Source organism: Pristiophorus japonicus, chromosome 8, assembly GCF_044704955.1.
Source record: "Pristiophorus japonicus isolate sPriJap1 chromosome 8, sPriJap1.hap1, whole genome shotgun sequence".
NCBI classification, from domain to species: Eukaryota; Metazoa; Chordata; class Chondrichthyes; family Pristiophoridae; genus Pristiophorus; species Pristiophorus japonicus.
In genome coordinates, this window is record NC_091984.1 from 60,583,412 (window position 1) to 60,596,452 (window position 13,041).

The following is a 13,041-nucleotide window of genomic DNA, read 5'->3' on the forward strand; positions in this document are numbered from 1 at the left end:
AACGCTATATGACCTATGTAAGAAACTTGTTTTAACGTGCGATGCGTCGTCCTATGGTGTCGGGTGTGTGTTGCATGTCAATGCCAAGGGTCAGTTACAGCCGGTAGCTTATGCCTCCAGGAGTCTGTCCCAGGCAGAAAGGGGCTACGGGATGGTAGAAAAGGAGGCGCTCGCATGTGTATATGCGGTAAAGAAAATGCACCAGTACCTGTTTGGCAGGAAAGTTGAGCTGGAGACAGATCACAAACCCCTAACGTCCCTTTTGGCCGACAACAAGGCCATAAATGCAAACGCATCGGCCCGCACACAGAGGTGGGCACTCACGTTAGCCGCCTATGACTACACTATTCGGCACAGACCGGGCACCGAAAACTGTGCCGATGCACTCAGCAGGCTCCCAGTAGCCACCATTGAGGGGGCTACCGAGCATGCTGCTGAGATGGTCATGGCTGTTGAAGCTTTCGGAAGCGAAGGCTCACCCTTGACAGCCCGTCAGATTAAAGTCTGGCCAAATAGAGACCCGCTATTGTCTCTAGTCAAGAAGTGTGTCCTGAATGGGGACTGGGCAGCCACGTACAGGCATGCCCTGAGGAATTTCAACCATTTCACAGGCGCAGGGATGAACTCTCGATTCAGGCTGATTGCCTACTATGGGGAAACTGCGTAGTCATGCCCCAGATGGGCAGAGAGGTGTTCATCAGAGAACTCCACAATGAGCACCCGGGCATTGTCACGATGAAGGCAATTGCCAGGTCACACGTTTGGTGGCCAGGGATAGACGCAGATCTGGAACTTTGTGTCCGCAGGTGCAACACGTGTGCCCAGCTGGGCAATGCGCCTAGGGAAGCCCCCCTTAGCCCCTGGCCATGGCCCGCCAAGCCTTGGTCACGCATCCACGTGGACTACGCAGGTTCTTTCATGGGAAAAATGTTTTTGGTTGTAGTGGACGCCTACTCCTAATGGATCGAGTGTGACATTTTAAATTCAAGCGCATCCTCTGCCACGGTAGAAAGTCTACGGGCAATGTTCGTCGCCCATGGTCTACTGGACATCTTGGTCAGTGACAATGGCCCGTGCTTCACAAGCACAGAATTCCAGGACTTCATGGCAGGCAATGGAATTAACCATGTCAGAATGGCACCGTTCAAGCCGGCCTCAAACGGCCAGGCAGAACGAGCAGTGCAGATAATCAAACAAAGGATGCTCAGAATCCAAGGGGGTTCCCTACAATGCCACTTATCACGCCTCCTGTTGGCCTACAGATCCTGACCACACTCGCTCACAGGGGTTCCACCCGCAGAGCTGCTAATGAAAAGGACACTCAAAACCCGGTTACCCCTTATGCACCCCACCATGAAAGAAATTGTCGAGAGCAGGCGCCAGTCACAATATGACTACCATGACAGGAATGCGAGGGCGCGATGTATTGATGTAAATTACCCTGTTTTTGTCCTCAACTACGCTGCAGGGCCCAAATGGCTCGCAGGCACTGTGGTTGCCAAAGAGGGAAATAGGGTTCTGGTAGTTAAACTTACCAATGGATAAATCTGCCGCAAACATGTGGATCAAACAAAAAGGAGGTTCAGCAACCCCATAGAAGAAGCAGAGGAAGAACACGATATAGGGTTCACTCCTCCACAGGTGACCGAACACAGGAACCAAAGGGAGGAGAGCCCAGTCACTGTGGGCAGTCCGGACAGGCCTGAGGCACTGCAAGCAGCAGACACTCAAGCTAGCGCCCAACAACCGGAGCCCCAACTCAGGCGCTTTACAAGAGAGCGTAAACCACCAGAGACTCAACCTGTGATTCCAATAAGACTTTGGGGGGGGGGGGAGGTTATGTCATGTATTCAACCAGCATTGTAACCCATGTCTAATCTGACCTAAGTTGTATACTGTGAGAACAATGACCACTAGGTGGTGAACTTGTGGGAGACACTCCTAACCTGGACCTTCAGATATAAAAGGGGAAGCTCCATCCACTTCCATCACTTGAGTTCTATGGAATAAAGGATAGGTCACAGACTGACCTTCTCTCAAGCATGGGCCTCGTGTGCATTTATACTGTATAGTGAGGACGTATCAAGAACAAAAACATGTATGCACAGAAAAGTATCTGCCATAGGAAAATATCAAAAAATAATACAAATCCTTCAGCCAAGGTTGAATTAGTGGGTGTGTTTTCGATTGCTTTTGTTCTATGCCATTAGGAGAATTACTAAGCAAAGTCCATAGGCTTCTCCAGAGGAGATATTTTGGAGGGCAAGTGAACCACATCACCTTTATATATCTGTTGCATTCGGCTATCGACAACCATAGATCAGAGGCTGAAAAGCTAGCTGATTATCTCCTCTCAGTTGGCAAGCAATGCATTCGGGAAATGTAAAATACATGGTTTAAAAGCGTAAGTAAATGTCAAAACTCAATTGCTTGTGTTTCTACTGCAAAATAAATTGGACAGCACCAAACTGATAGAATTACATCAAAATAACATAACAAGTCCAAAACTCAAAATATCTCTATTTTAAAATATTTTTCTGAATACATTATAGTAAATTGACGTAATGCCTTTTACACTGGGACTTAAAATAATTATTCTGCGAGAAAAGTCAAGTTGACCCTGACAACTTCCTTGAGCAACAGCTGCAGAATATCACAGCGCAATAGTAATTAGACACTATGCAAGCTTGAAATCTAATTAATAACCTTCAACTGTCAGTGCGACACTAACAATTGGCAAATAAATACAGATACAAATGTTAAACCAGAGATTGTGGTATACGTGGGAATTATGTAGGTGTGAGGTATTAGGATGATTCATGCATGGAGCTTTTCCCCCACATGTTGCTCTTTTGGTAAGATCTGAAATCAACCTGTCCATCTGGAACTAATGGTGCAGATAACTCTAGAATGGCAGATCTGGAAGGATAAAACTGGATATTGTGCAATATTTCTTGGATAGTCTAGAATGGCTGAACAATATTTAACATAATTAAAAGGAACTGTTCAGATAAAATGCAGAGGTTAAAGTGAAGATTGACTGATGGTAGCCAAACATAATTCTTTAATTTTGAAAGTGTGGGTTAATAGATGCCTCGTGTTCCTCAACAACACTCCATGGAGAGTGCTGCAAGTTGCCTGGTACTGGCTTTTGCTGCACTCTGCCAGGAGTTCTTGTATCAAAATATTGAATTTCACTACTTTGATAGCAATGTCTATCAAATGGTGTTCCAGGACTTTGGTTTACATTTTGGAATTATTTCAACTGCTCTGTGCTTTCACAAAATGATGATAAAAATGCTCCCAGATTTTATAAATATTTGGCTACAATGCTGTCTACCAATTTTGTATTCTGCAGAGTATTATCCACATTGAAGTTCTGTGAACTTGCAAAGTGTGGTGTGTTACATTAGGGTCGTGTAACGGCCCTCTGACATAATACCGCCACCTTGGCACCATCCTCCTCCTGACTACACACCCGAACTGTCAAATTGCTGGAATGGACCCACTGAGTGAAGTGAAGAATTAAAAGTCCGAATGCCTGTGGTTAGGTTAATACTCAACAGCCTTAATCCAAAATGATCATACCTACAACATCCAAAGGGCCCAACTAGAAAGGCTTCTGTTGTATTTAGAGTCAATGGAAAGGAGAATCAAGGCAGTGTATAACGGGTGGCTGATCCACTACTGCCTGTTCTGCGACCTCACTGAAGTTGAATTGTACCCCCTATATATATGCGTCTTTCCTATTGCTCACAGGATCAAATATTAGGGTAGATTTTCTTCATTTTCACTTGGACATAAAAGATTGCCTGGACACAGAGTACAGAGCAAAATCAGCGAGGATCACATGCTCATTTAAATTAGTGTGTGGGAACTGGGGCTGTTGCTGATGCAGGTGTGTGATCCTTCCCATCTGTTTTTCCTCTGCGCACTGCACCCAGTCAGTCCTTTACGCCCAACTGCAATAAGAGGAAAATCTACCTATAGTCTCGTGCTACACTGATTAGGCTGACTTTCTGCTGATGGATGATACACTCATACAAAGTACATTAAATAATGTATCTATTTATGATTACATAGAGATATGCAGCATAAAACATTCAGCAACTACTGAAGAGTACAATACAAAATATAAATGCAATGCAAAAGATTTCAATAGGTTACTTATCTTGCATAAGAAACATCATTGAATTTAAACAGAAGATATCAGAAAGATAGACTTGCATTTATATAGCGCCTTTCACGACCTCGACATCCTATAGCGCTTTACAGCCAATGAAGTACTTTTTTTGACGTGTAGTCACTGTTGTAATGTAGTAAACAAGGCAACCAATTTGTGCAGAGCAAGCTCCCACAAACAACAAAGTGCTTATGACCAGATAATCTGTTTGTGATGTTGGTGGAGGGATAAATATTAGCCAGGATTCCAGGGATCACTCCCCTGCTCTAATAATGCCATAGAATCCTTTACACCCATCCGTGAGGGCAGACAGGGCCTCGGTTTAGTGTCTCGTCCAAAAGATGGCATCTCTGACAGTGCAGCACTCCTCCTGTACTGTCCTGGAGTGTCAGCCTAGCTTTTTGTCCTCAAATCATTGAGGGTAGGACATAAACCCACAACCTTCTGACTCAGAGACGCGCGTGCTACCCACTGAGCCATGGCTGACACTAAATGGCAAATTCTGCCTGTTTTCATCCACTTGCATCACTTTCTGTATCAGTGTCGCTTATTGTACCGTATCCCTTAACTTGAGTTTCTTGTCTGAATCAGCATCAGAAGTCAGAACTGAAAGTTTATACCTATCAGGAAAGATTGAACAGGCTGGGGTGCTTTTCACAAGAAAAGAGAAGACTGAGGGATGACCTGATGGAGGTCTTTAAGATTATGATAGGGTTTGATAGAGTAGATATAGAGAAAATGGTTCCACTTGTGGGCGAGACTAGAACTAGGGGCCATAAATATAAGACAGTCAATAATAAATCCAATCCGAAGAGTGGTTAGAATGTGGAACTCACTACCACGAGGAATAGTTGAGGTGAATAACATTGATGCATTTAAGGGGAAGCTAGATAAACACACGAGGGAGAAAGAATTAGAAGTTTATGTTGATGCGGTTAGATGAAGAAGAGTGAGAGGAGGTTTGTGTGGAGCATAAACACCAGCGTGGATCTACTGGGCTGAATGGCCTGCTTCTGTGCCGTCAATATTTTGAAAAAGCATTGGAATTCCGAATTCTACAAACTATTGTAAATATTACAATGTCCTATTTTTAATCATTCATTTAGCTTGAAGTCAGGTTGTTAGGCATAAATATAAAGGCCACATTCAGCAGTATGAATGTATGCGTATATAAGTGGGATACTAGAGGAAGTAATACATTTAATTTATATGGTGCCTTATCAGATCCTGGGGATATCATAATGTGCTTACTTATGAAGTTCAATAACTTTGTTATAGAATCATGGAATGATACAGAACAGAGGAAGGCCATTTGGCCCATCATGCCTGTCCCAGCTCTTTGGGAGAACTATCCAATTAGTCCCACGCCCCGTTCTTTACCTATAGCCTTGTAAATGTTTTCCCTCCAAGTAGTTATCCAATTCCAATTGAAAGTTACAATTGAATCTGCTTCCACCATCCTTGCAGGCAGTGCATTCCAGATCACAACTCGCTGTGTAAAAATGTTTTTCCTCATGTTGCCTCTGGTTCTTTTGCCAATCACCTTAAATCTGTGTCCTCTGGTTACTTTCTGCCACTCGAAATAGTTTCTTCTTATTTACTTTACCAAAATCTTTCATGATTTTGAACAACTCTATCAAATCTCCTCTTAAGTTGTGTCAGCCTTGTCTCAGTAGGTAGCACACTCGCCACTGAGTCAGAAGGTTGTTGGTTCAAGTCCCACTCCATGGACTTGAGCACAAAAAAATCTAGGCTAACATTCCAGTGCCAGTACTGAGAGAGCGCTACACTGTCGGAGATGCTGTCTTTCGGATGAGACGTTAAACCGAGGCCCTGTCTGCTTTCTCGAGTGGACGTAAAAGATCCTGTGGCACTATTTCGAAGAAGAGCAGGGGAGTTATCCCCGGTGTCCTGGCCAATATTTATCCCTCAATCAACATTTTTAAAAATCAGATTATTGAGTCATTATCACATTGCTGTTCATGGGAGCTTGCTTGTGCACAAATTGGCTGCTGCATTTCCTATATTACAACAGTGACTACACTCCCAAAGTATGTCATTGGCTGTAAAGCACTTTGAGACGTCAGATGGTTATGAACGGCGCAATATAAATCCAAGTCTTTCTTTTTTTCTTTCTTTTCCTTTTTTTCTTTCTTTCCAGCTTTTCCAGTCTCTCCACATAACTGAAATCCCTCATCCCTGGCACCATTCGAGTAAATCTCTTCTGATCCCTCTCGAAAGCCTTGACATCCTTCTTGAAGTATGGTGCCCAAAATTGAACACAGTACTCCAACTGAGGCCTAAACATTGATTTATAAAGGTTTAGCATAACTTCCTTGCTTTTGTATCATCTGTGAACTTTGAAATTATGACCTGTATACTCAGGTCCAGGTCATTAATATACATCAAAAAGAGCAATGGCCCTAATCCCCACCCCTGGGGAACTCCATTGTCTACTTTCCTCCAGTCTGAAAAACTACTGTTCACCACTACCCTGTGCTTTCTGTCTCTTAGCCAATTTTGTGCCCATGCTGCCACTCTCCCTTTAGTCCCATGGGCTTTAATTTTGCTAACATATCCATTATGTGGTACTTAATCAAACACCTTTTGAAAGTCCGCATACACAACATCTAGATAGAAATTTATTCTATCCCACCAGAAACATGAGGGGAGATTTTAACTCTCGCCGATTGATGGGAATGGAGTGGGCAAGCAATTAAAATGGAATGGGTGCATTTCACCCTCCATTCTTGCCGATTTGTAATTTTAACATTGTTGATTTTGGTAGTGGATGAGGCTCCCATCGGACTCCAGTGGGAGTCTCATTGGTAAATGCAAATTAGGGTCCCACGATGATGGAATTTTAACCAGCTCCTGAGTGGGTTGCCCACCACTGCTGCTCCACCAGGTCAACCTGTTGAGATGCCAGTGTGGCTGGCTATGTTAAACAAGACTTTCCACAGTAGGGCCCGGTGGAACTGGACTGCTCCTCCACGGAGTCCCCACGAGGAATGTCTGGGTCCCTGCTGCCCCGTGCTCTACTTCCTTCCCAGCCATGACATCCTACAAACACCTCCCTCCCAGAATTACCTTGCTGCGAGCAACCTTCTCCTGATGCCTGCATGTGGCCTCAGAGCTGTCTGCTTTCCGCCAGAATGGTCGAGCAGCTGAACAGCGGGAATGAAATGAGGCCCAACGCACTCTCGTATGGGTTTGCCATCCCAACTTTCCATCGCAAGTTAATATTGGTCCTGTTGAGTTTTTGCCAGCATATATTCATTCAATATACATTTTCCCAGTGCAGTGCCAATGCTTATTGGGCCACATTTGGTAAGCAACAGTGGCCCTTGAGATGGATCAACTGTTAGCTGATTCAAGTTCTAGGAGATGTATGGGCCAAATGTGCTGTGTTATTCTATGTTTCTATCGACATAAAGAGAGACTTTTTTTGCACAGAGTGATTAGGATTTGGATGGAAACAGATTCAATAGTAACTTTCAAAAGGGAACTGGATAAATTCTTGAAGGAGGAAAAATTGCAGGGATATGGAGAAAGAGCGGGGGTGTGGGACTAACTGGATCGCTCTTCAAAAGAACTGGCGCAGATTCAATGGGCTGAATGGCCTCCTTCTGTGTTGCACTCTTCTATGTTTCTATGAAAGGCCTGAGAAATAATACTCCAGTGAATTATTAACAATTTAAGTTAATAAATCAATCTCGTCCAAGATCAAATGACCTCCCCTTGATGTGCTGATTGACAAAAATGCATGTTCCTGATAGGATAGTGTATTTTTTGTCACTGTATTTCAAAAGTAAATTATTGTCTAAAATCAAATGAAAAATAAACAAGTGAAATCTGAAGATATGCAACAGGCAGTGAGGATCATTTTTTGGCTGGTTTATCTGGCACACCATTTCCCCCATCATTCATAGAATCATAGAAGTTTACAGCACAGGAAGCTATTTCGGCCCATCGTGTCCATACTGGCCAACAAGAGGCTATCCAGCATAATCCCACTTTCCAGCTCTTGGCCCATAGCCCTGCAGGTTACGACACTTCAAGTGCACATCTGAGTACTTTTTAAATGTGGTGAGGGTTTTTGCCTCTACCACCCTTTCAGGCAGTGAGTTCCAGACCTCCACAACCCTCTGCGTGAAGAAATTTCCCCTCAAATCCCCTCTAAATCTACCAATTACTTTAAATTTATGCCTCTGCTAAGGGAAATAGGCCTTACTATCCACTATATCGAGGCCCCTCATAATTTTATACACCTCAATGAGGTCTCCCCTCAGCCTCCTCTGTTCCAAGGAAAACAAACCCAGCCTATCCAATCTGTCCTCATAGCTAAGATTCTCCACACCCGGCAACATCCTCATAAATCTCCTCTGTACCCTCTCCAGTGCAATCACGTCCTTTCGGTAATGTGGTGACCAGATACCCTTATACGGGGCAATTTTAACTTTGTTAAGCAAGTGCGGGTGGGGGGAGGGGTGGGGTTAATGAGCAAAAATCTCAAGTGTGTCAGGAAGCCGCTCCAACCCATTGATATCCGAGTTTTACAGAGGCGGGACAAGGGCGAGCAGCCAACCCACACCCGGGAGGTGGGTTGGCATTTTAAATATGTTAATAAGGCTGGAAGCCTCGGATTTAACCTGCTTTGCGGGTTTTACTGTGGCCGGCTGGGTCTTCCAGGCTTTGGGAAACCCATCAGCTGCATCAAGGTGAAGACAGCCTCGGAGAGCACACCTTGTGGGGCAGGAGGAGCAGGAGGGATTCCCCCTTCCCCCCCCCCCACCCCCATCCCCCAAGCTCCCCCACAATCATAAACCACCCTCATCCCCCAATAAAAGCGCCCCGCCACCGGGAGCGGATCCCGGGATCGTGGATCAGACCCCCGAGGTCAGGGGTCGGGCCCCACCCCTCTAGGTTCAGGGATCGGACCGCCCTTGGGGTGGGACCTAACTTCGGGGTCTGCGATCGGACCTATCTGGTCCTGTGGCCTCCTCCAGAGTGCTCTCCACCTGCCTGGAAGCCAAGCTTGTCAATCAGGCTGACCTCTGGGTGGGGAAGCTGTCACTGACAAAAGACGCGACAGAGAAACCCAGACTTCCGAGTTTTCATGCTGTAAGTCCCCCCACCCAGCTCCCAGCACGTGGAGAAGTAGAAATTCTCCCATAAAGTCTGGGAAGGGTTTCTGCCAGGAGAAAATATCACAGGCAACTGCAGCTCAACTGTGGTAATTCAAAATGATCTCTAAGTGCAATTGCTTTTTTCCCTTTTGCAGAGGCAGAGGGGACCAGGAAACATCAGTCAGCACAGACACATGGAAAAACTTAACATTTTCAACTCAGCAATCAAATGAATAGAAAAAGAAAACTCTAATTTTGGCTAAATTATCAACAAGAGAAATTTCATTCCCAAAGTGCTCACTGTAAAATTAGTAAAATATAAAGGATTAATCAAAAATCACCTTCAAATGACAGCCACCAACATGATTGGAATACTGCAGCTATAACATTTCAGCAAAGTTTCTTGAGATGCATTTATACTAATGCTTTTGCATTGCTATGAGGTGTTTGCAGTGATGTGAAAACGACAGTATTACTATGCAGTCAGGATCATGATCGGTTTTTGGAATGCAGTGGTATGAGATTTCCTCCGTGGGAGGGGGCGTGGGGGAAGCACCTTATACAGCTTGGATTTGACATCACGTGGAGTATAACTCCTTTGTGGTGTCAGGCCAGGTTTAAGAAGTGTTGAGGTGATTTGTTTGGACCTGCTGCACTCGCTATAAACTTAGCAAAGTTCTGTCAATGATTTGCAAAATGGACGCTCCTATCCACACTGCCAAATCATTCCTAATTTACCATCTGGGAGCAAAGTTCCACACATGCATGTAAGCACCCGAGTTCTCTCCTGGCTGTTTGACTATGACCTGTCGTCCACAGCATAACTAAGTTGCTGTCAATTGCAAATCACACTGTGCAGCTAGTGACCTCAAACTGGTAGTGTGCAATAACTGCTACATACAATTGCAACAACACCTCAAAACTTCACAAATGCATCAACAACTTGATTAAATGGCTCAGCCAAAACAAAATTCAAGAACAATAAACTCATTATATAAGGCTCAGATGCATCCAAGAGAAGAATCTGGATGACCAGAAATAAAGGTCATCCAGCTTTTCTATCAACCCCGTAGATTCTGGTATGTTTTGCCTTTGTTTCTAATCCCGCTTCTAGCATTTCAGATTTGACTATCTCAGCTGGCACCAAATGGTATAATTTCCATATCAACTTTATATATTAAGTAAGCCCTTTGAAACCATTCTAAATGTTTATGGAATATAATCAGTTGATTTTTTTGTAAGTCTAAAACAGGCTGCTTTGATGTTCAAATTTTGGAACGTTTTATCGCAATATTGTATTTCAGTTAATGTAATACAAAAATAAGCTAAGTATTAAATTAATTAAACATGAATCAGACACTTGTCAAAGTTCCTCATGTGATTGTAGTTATAGGAAGGTTAAGGTTCACATAATAGATGACAAATTGTTTAGTTCGATTAAGAACTGGCTTGACAGAAGATAGTAATATGTGGAAAATGCTCTGCCTGGGAAAAAATAATTAGTAGTGATCTGTTCTTGAACCACTGCTGCTCACAGTATTTGTGTAAGATATTGAACAGGGTGATTGTAGCAATCTTATGTGGGAAGGTAATGAAATGAAAGGAGTTTGATCATCTTCCGAGAGATTTGGATCTTTTATCTCATTAGTCTGAGATACTGCAGATGGATTTTAATCGGATCAAATGTAGAATGATGTATACAGAAACAAATAACAGTAACATGAAAGAATCTTCATTGGCAAACTGAATGAAAAAGGATTTGGGAATGATTATTGATCATGCCCTAAAACATCTGTCAGTCATAAGGCTAATTGGATACTGAGGTGCACATACAGGGCATTGGATTACAGTCAGAACAAGTTATACTAATATCTTATAGATCAATGGTGAGGCCAAATCTAGAGTTAGACATGTGATTTGCAGCCAACAGCAACTGAATTCTGCTGTGAGATTCAAAGTAAACTCCAACAACCAGGAGAGAGCTCCGTGCTTTTATGGACTAGCTAAAAATGGATATAGATGCTTTAGAACAGGTTCATAGAAGGATAACAAAGATAATTCCAGGCAATAGGGCACTTTGAAGAAAAACTCAACTTCAAGGTTGGGTGGTGAGGGGGGGCGGGGGTACGGTTGTTGGGCCTGATGCTGTGTGGAAGTTGCACCATGCCAAGACAGGACAGGCTCAATGGACCAGCTGGTCATTTCCTGCCCTTCTTTTTCATAGGCTTGCACATTCATAAGCAACAGCACCCACCTCCCAGACCTGCGACCTCTACCATCTAGAGGGATAAGGGCAGCAGGCGCATGGGAACACCACCAGCTGCAAGTTCAAGTCACACACGATCCTGAATTGTAAATATATTGGCATTCCTTCATCGTCGCTAGGACAAACTCCTGGAAATCCCGACTGAACAGCATTGTGGGAGCACCTTCACCATATGCACTGCAGCGGTTCAAGAAGGGCAATTTGGGATGGCCAATAAATGCTCACCTTGCCAGCGATGCCCACATCCCATGAATCAATTTTACAAAAACTAAAATTATTTTTGCTGGTGAAAAAACTGATGGGAAACATGATATGGCATTTAAAATAATGAAAGGTGTCGTAGCCATACGAACATAAGACAATGACAGACAGGAAAAGACGTATTGTTCCATCCAGCCTGTCCCACACAACGGTGTTGCCACCAGAATCATACCTATAAACCATTGTCCCAGACTCCTCCATCACCATCCCTGGGATGACCGCGTGCCATGTACAATGCAAGGTCTGTTGCGAAATGCACGTTGAAAAGAAAAAAATGTAAATGTACCGTCACCCATTCCATGTACTGTATAGTGACACATGAAATGTAATTTGTTTGCATGTACTACAAGGTATCCTGTATTGGACCGAATTGCACTTGAACTGGAAAACAAGGAAATGTAATAAACGGAACTGCCGTCAGCACCCAAATAATAGTGTATGGGATTGCTGACCGCAGCTAAGGGTATTGAAATGCCTTTGAATGTACTGTGCAGATTTTTTTATGAATAAAGTATATTTTGAAATTAAAAAAAAGGCAGACCCACCAGAGGTGGCGGCACAGTGATATACGGCCTGGGAGTGCTCAAAATTGACTCCGAACCCTATGAAGTCTCATGGCATCAGGTCAAACATGGGCATGGAAACCTGCTGATTACTACCTACAGCCCATCCTCAGCTGATGAATCAGAACTCCTCCATGTTAAACACCACTTAGAAGAAGCACTGAGGGCAGGAAGGGGTTTAAACTAAAAAATGGTGGGAAGGAGTCAGGTGAGGGGAAATTTAGAAAGTTAAAGGACAAGGCAATAGTGCAGGGTAGCAATAGGGGTAATGATAACCAGAGTGTGACAGAAAGGGATAGAGCGTATAAACAGAAGAATGCACCAGCAAATAGGGTCAGAGTAGGGAAAAATGGTGTAAGTGGTTTAGATCCTAGCCCAATGGCTAGATGGACAATTCGAATCACCACCGCCTTACGAGAATTCTATACCCGGGGATTATTATTCAGAATGTAAATGAAATAAGTCACGCACAGGAATGCTTAGGTGAAAAGTCACACTTATTTATTTGGTCTAACATACACTGGCTAAAACATGCACTACTAAACTAAATCACTGTCTCTGTGGAGAACAAGATCCAGGTTAAAACAACATACAGTACAACACTGAGGACCGGTGACATGCAGTCATTTCCTTGTTCTA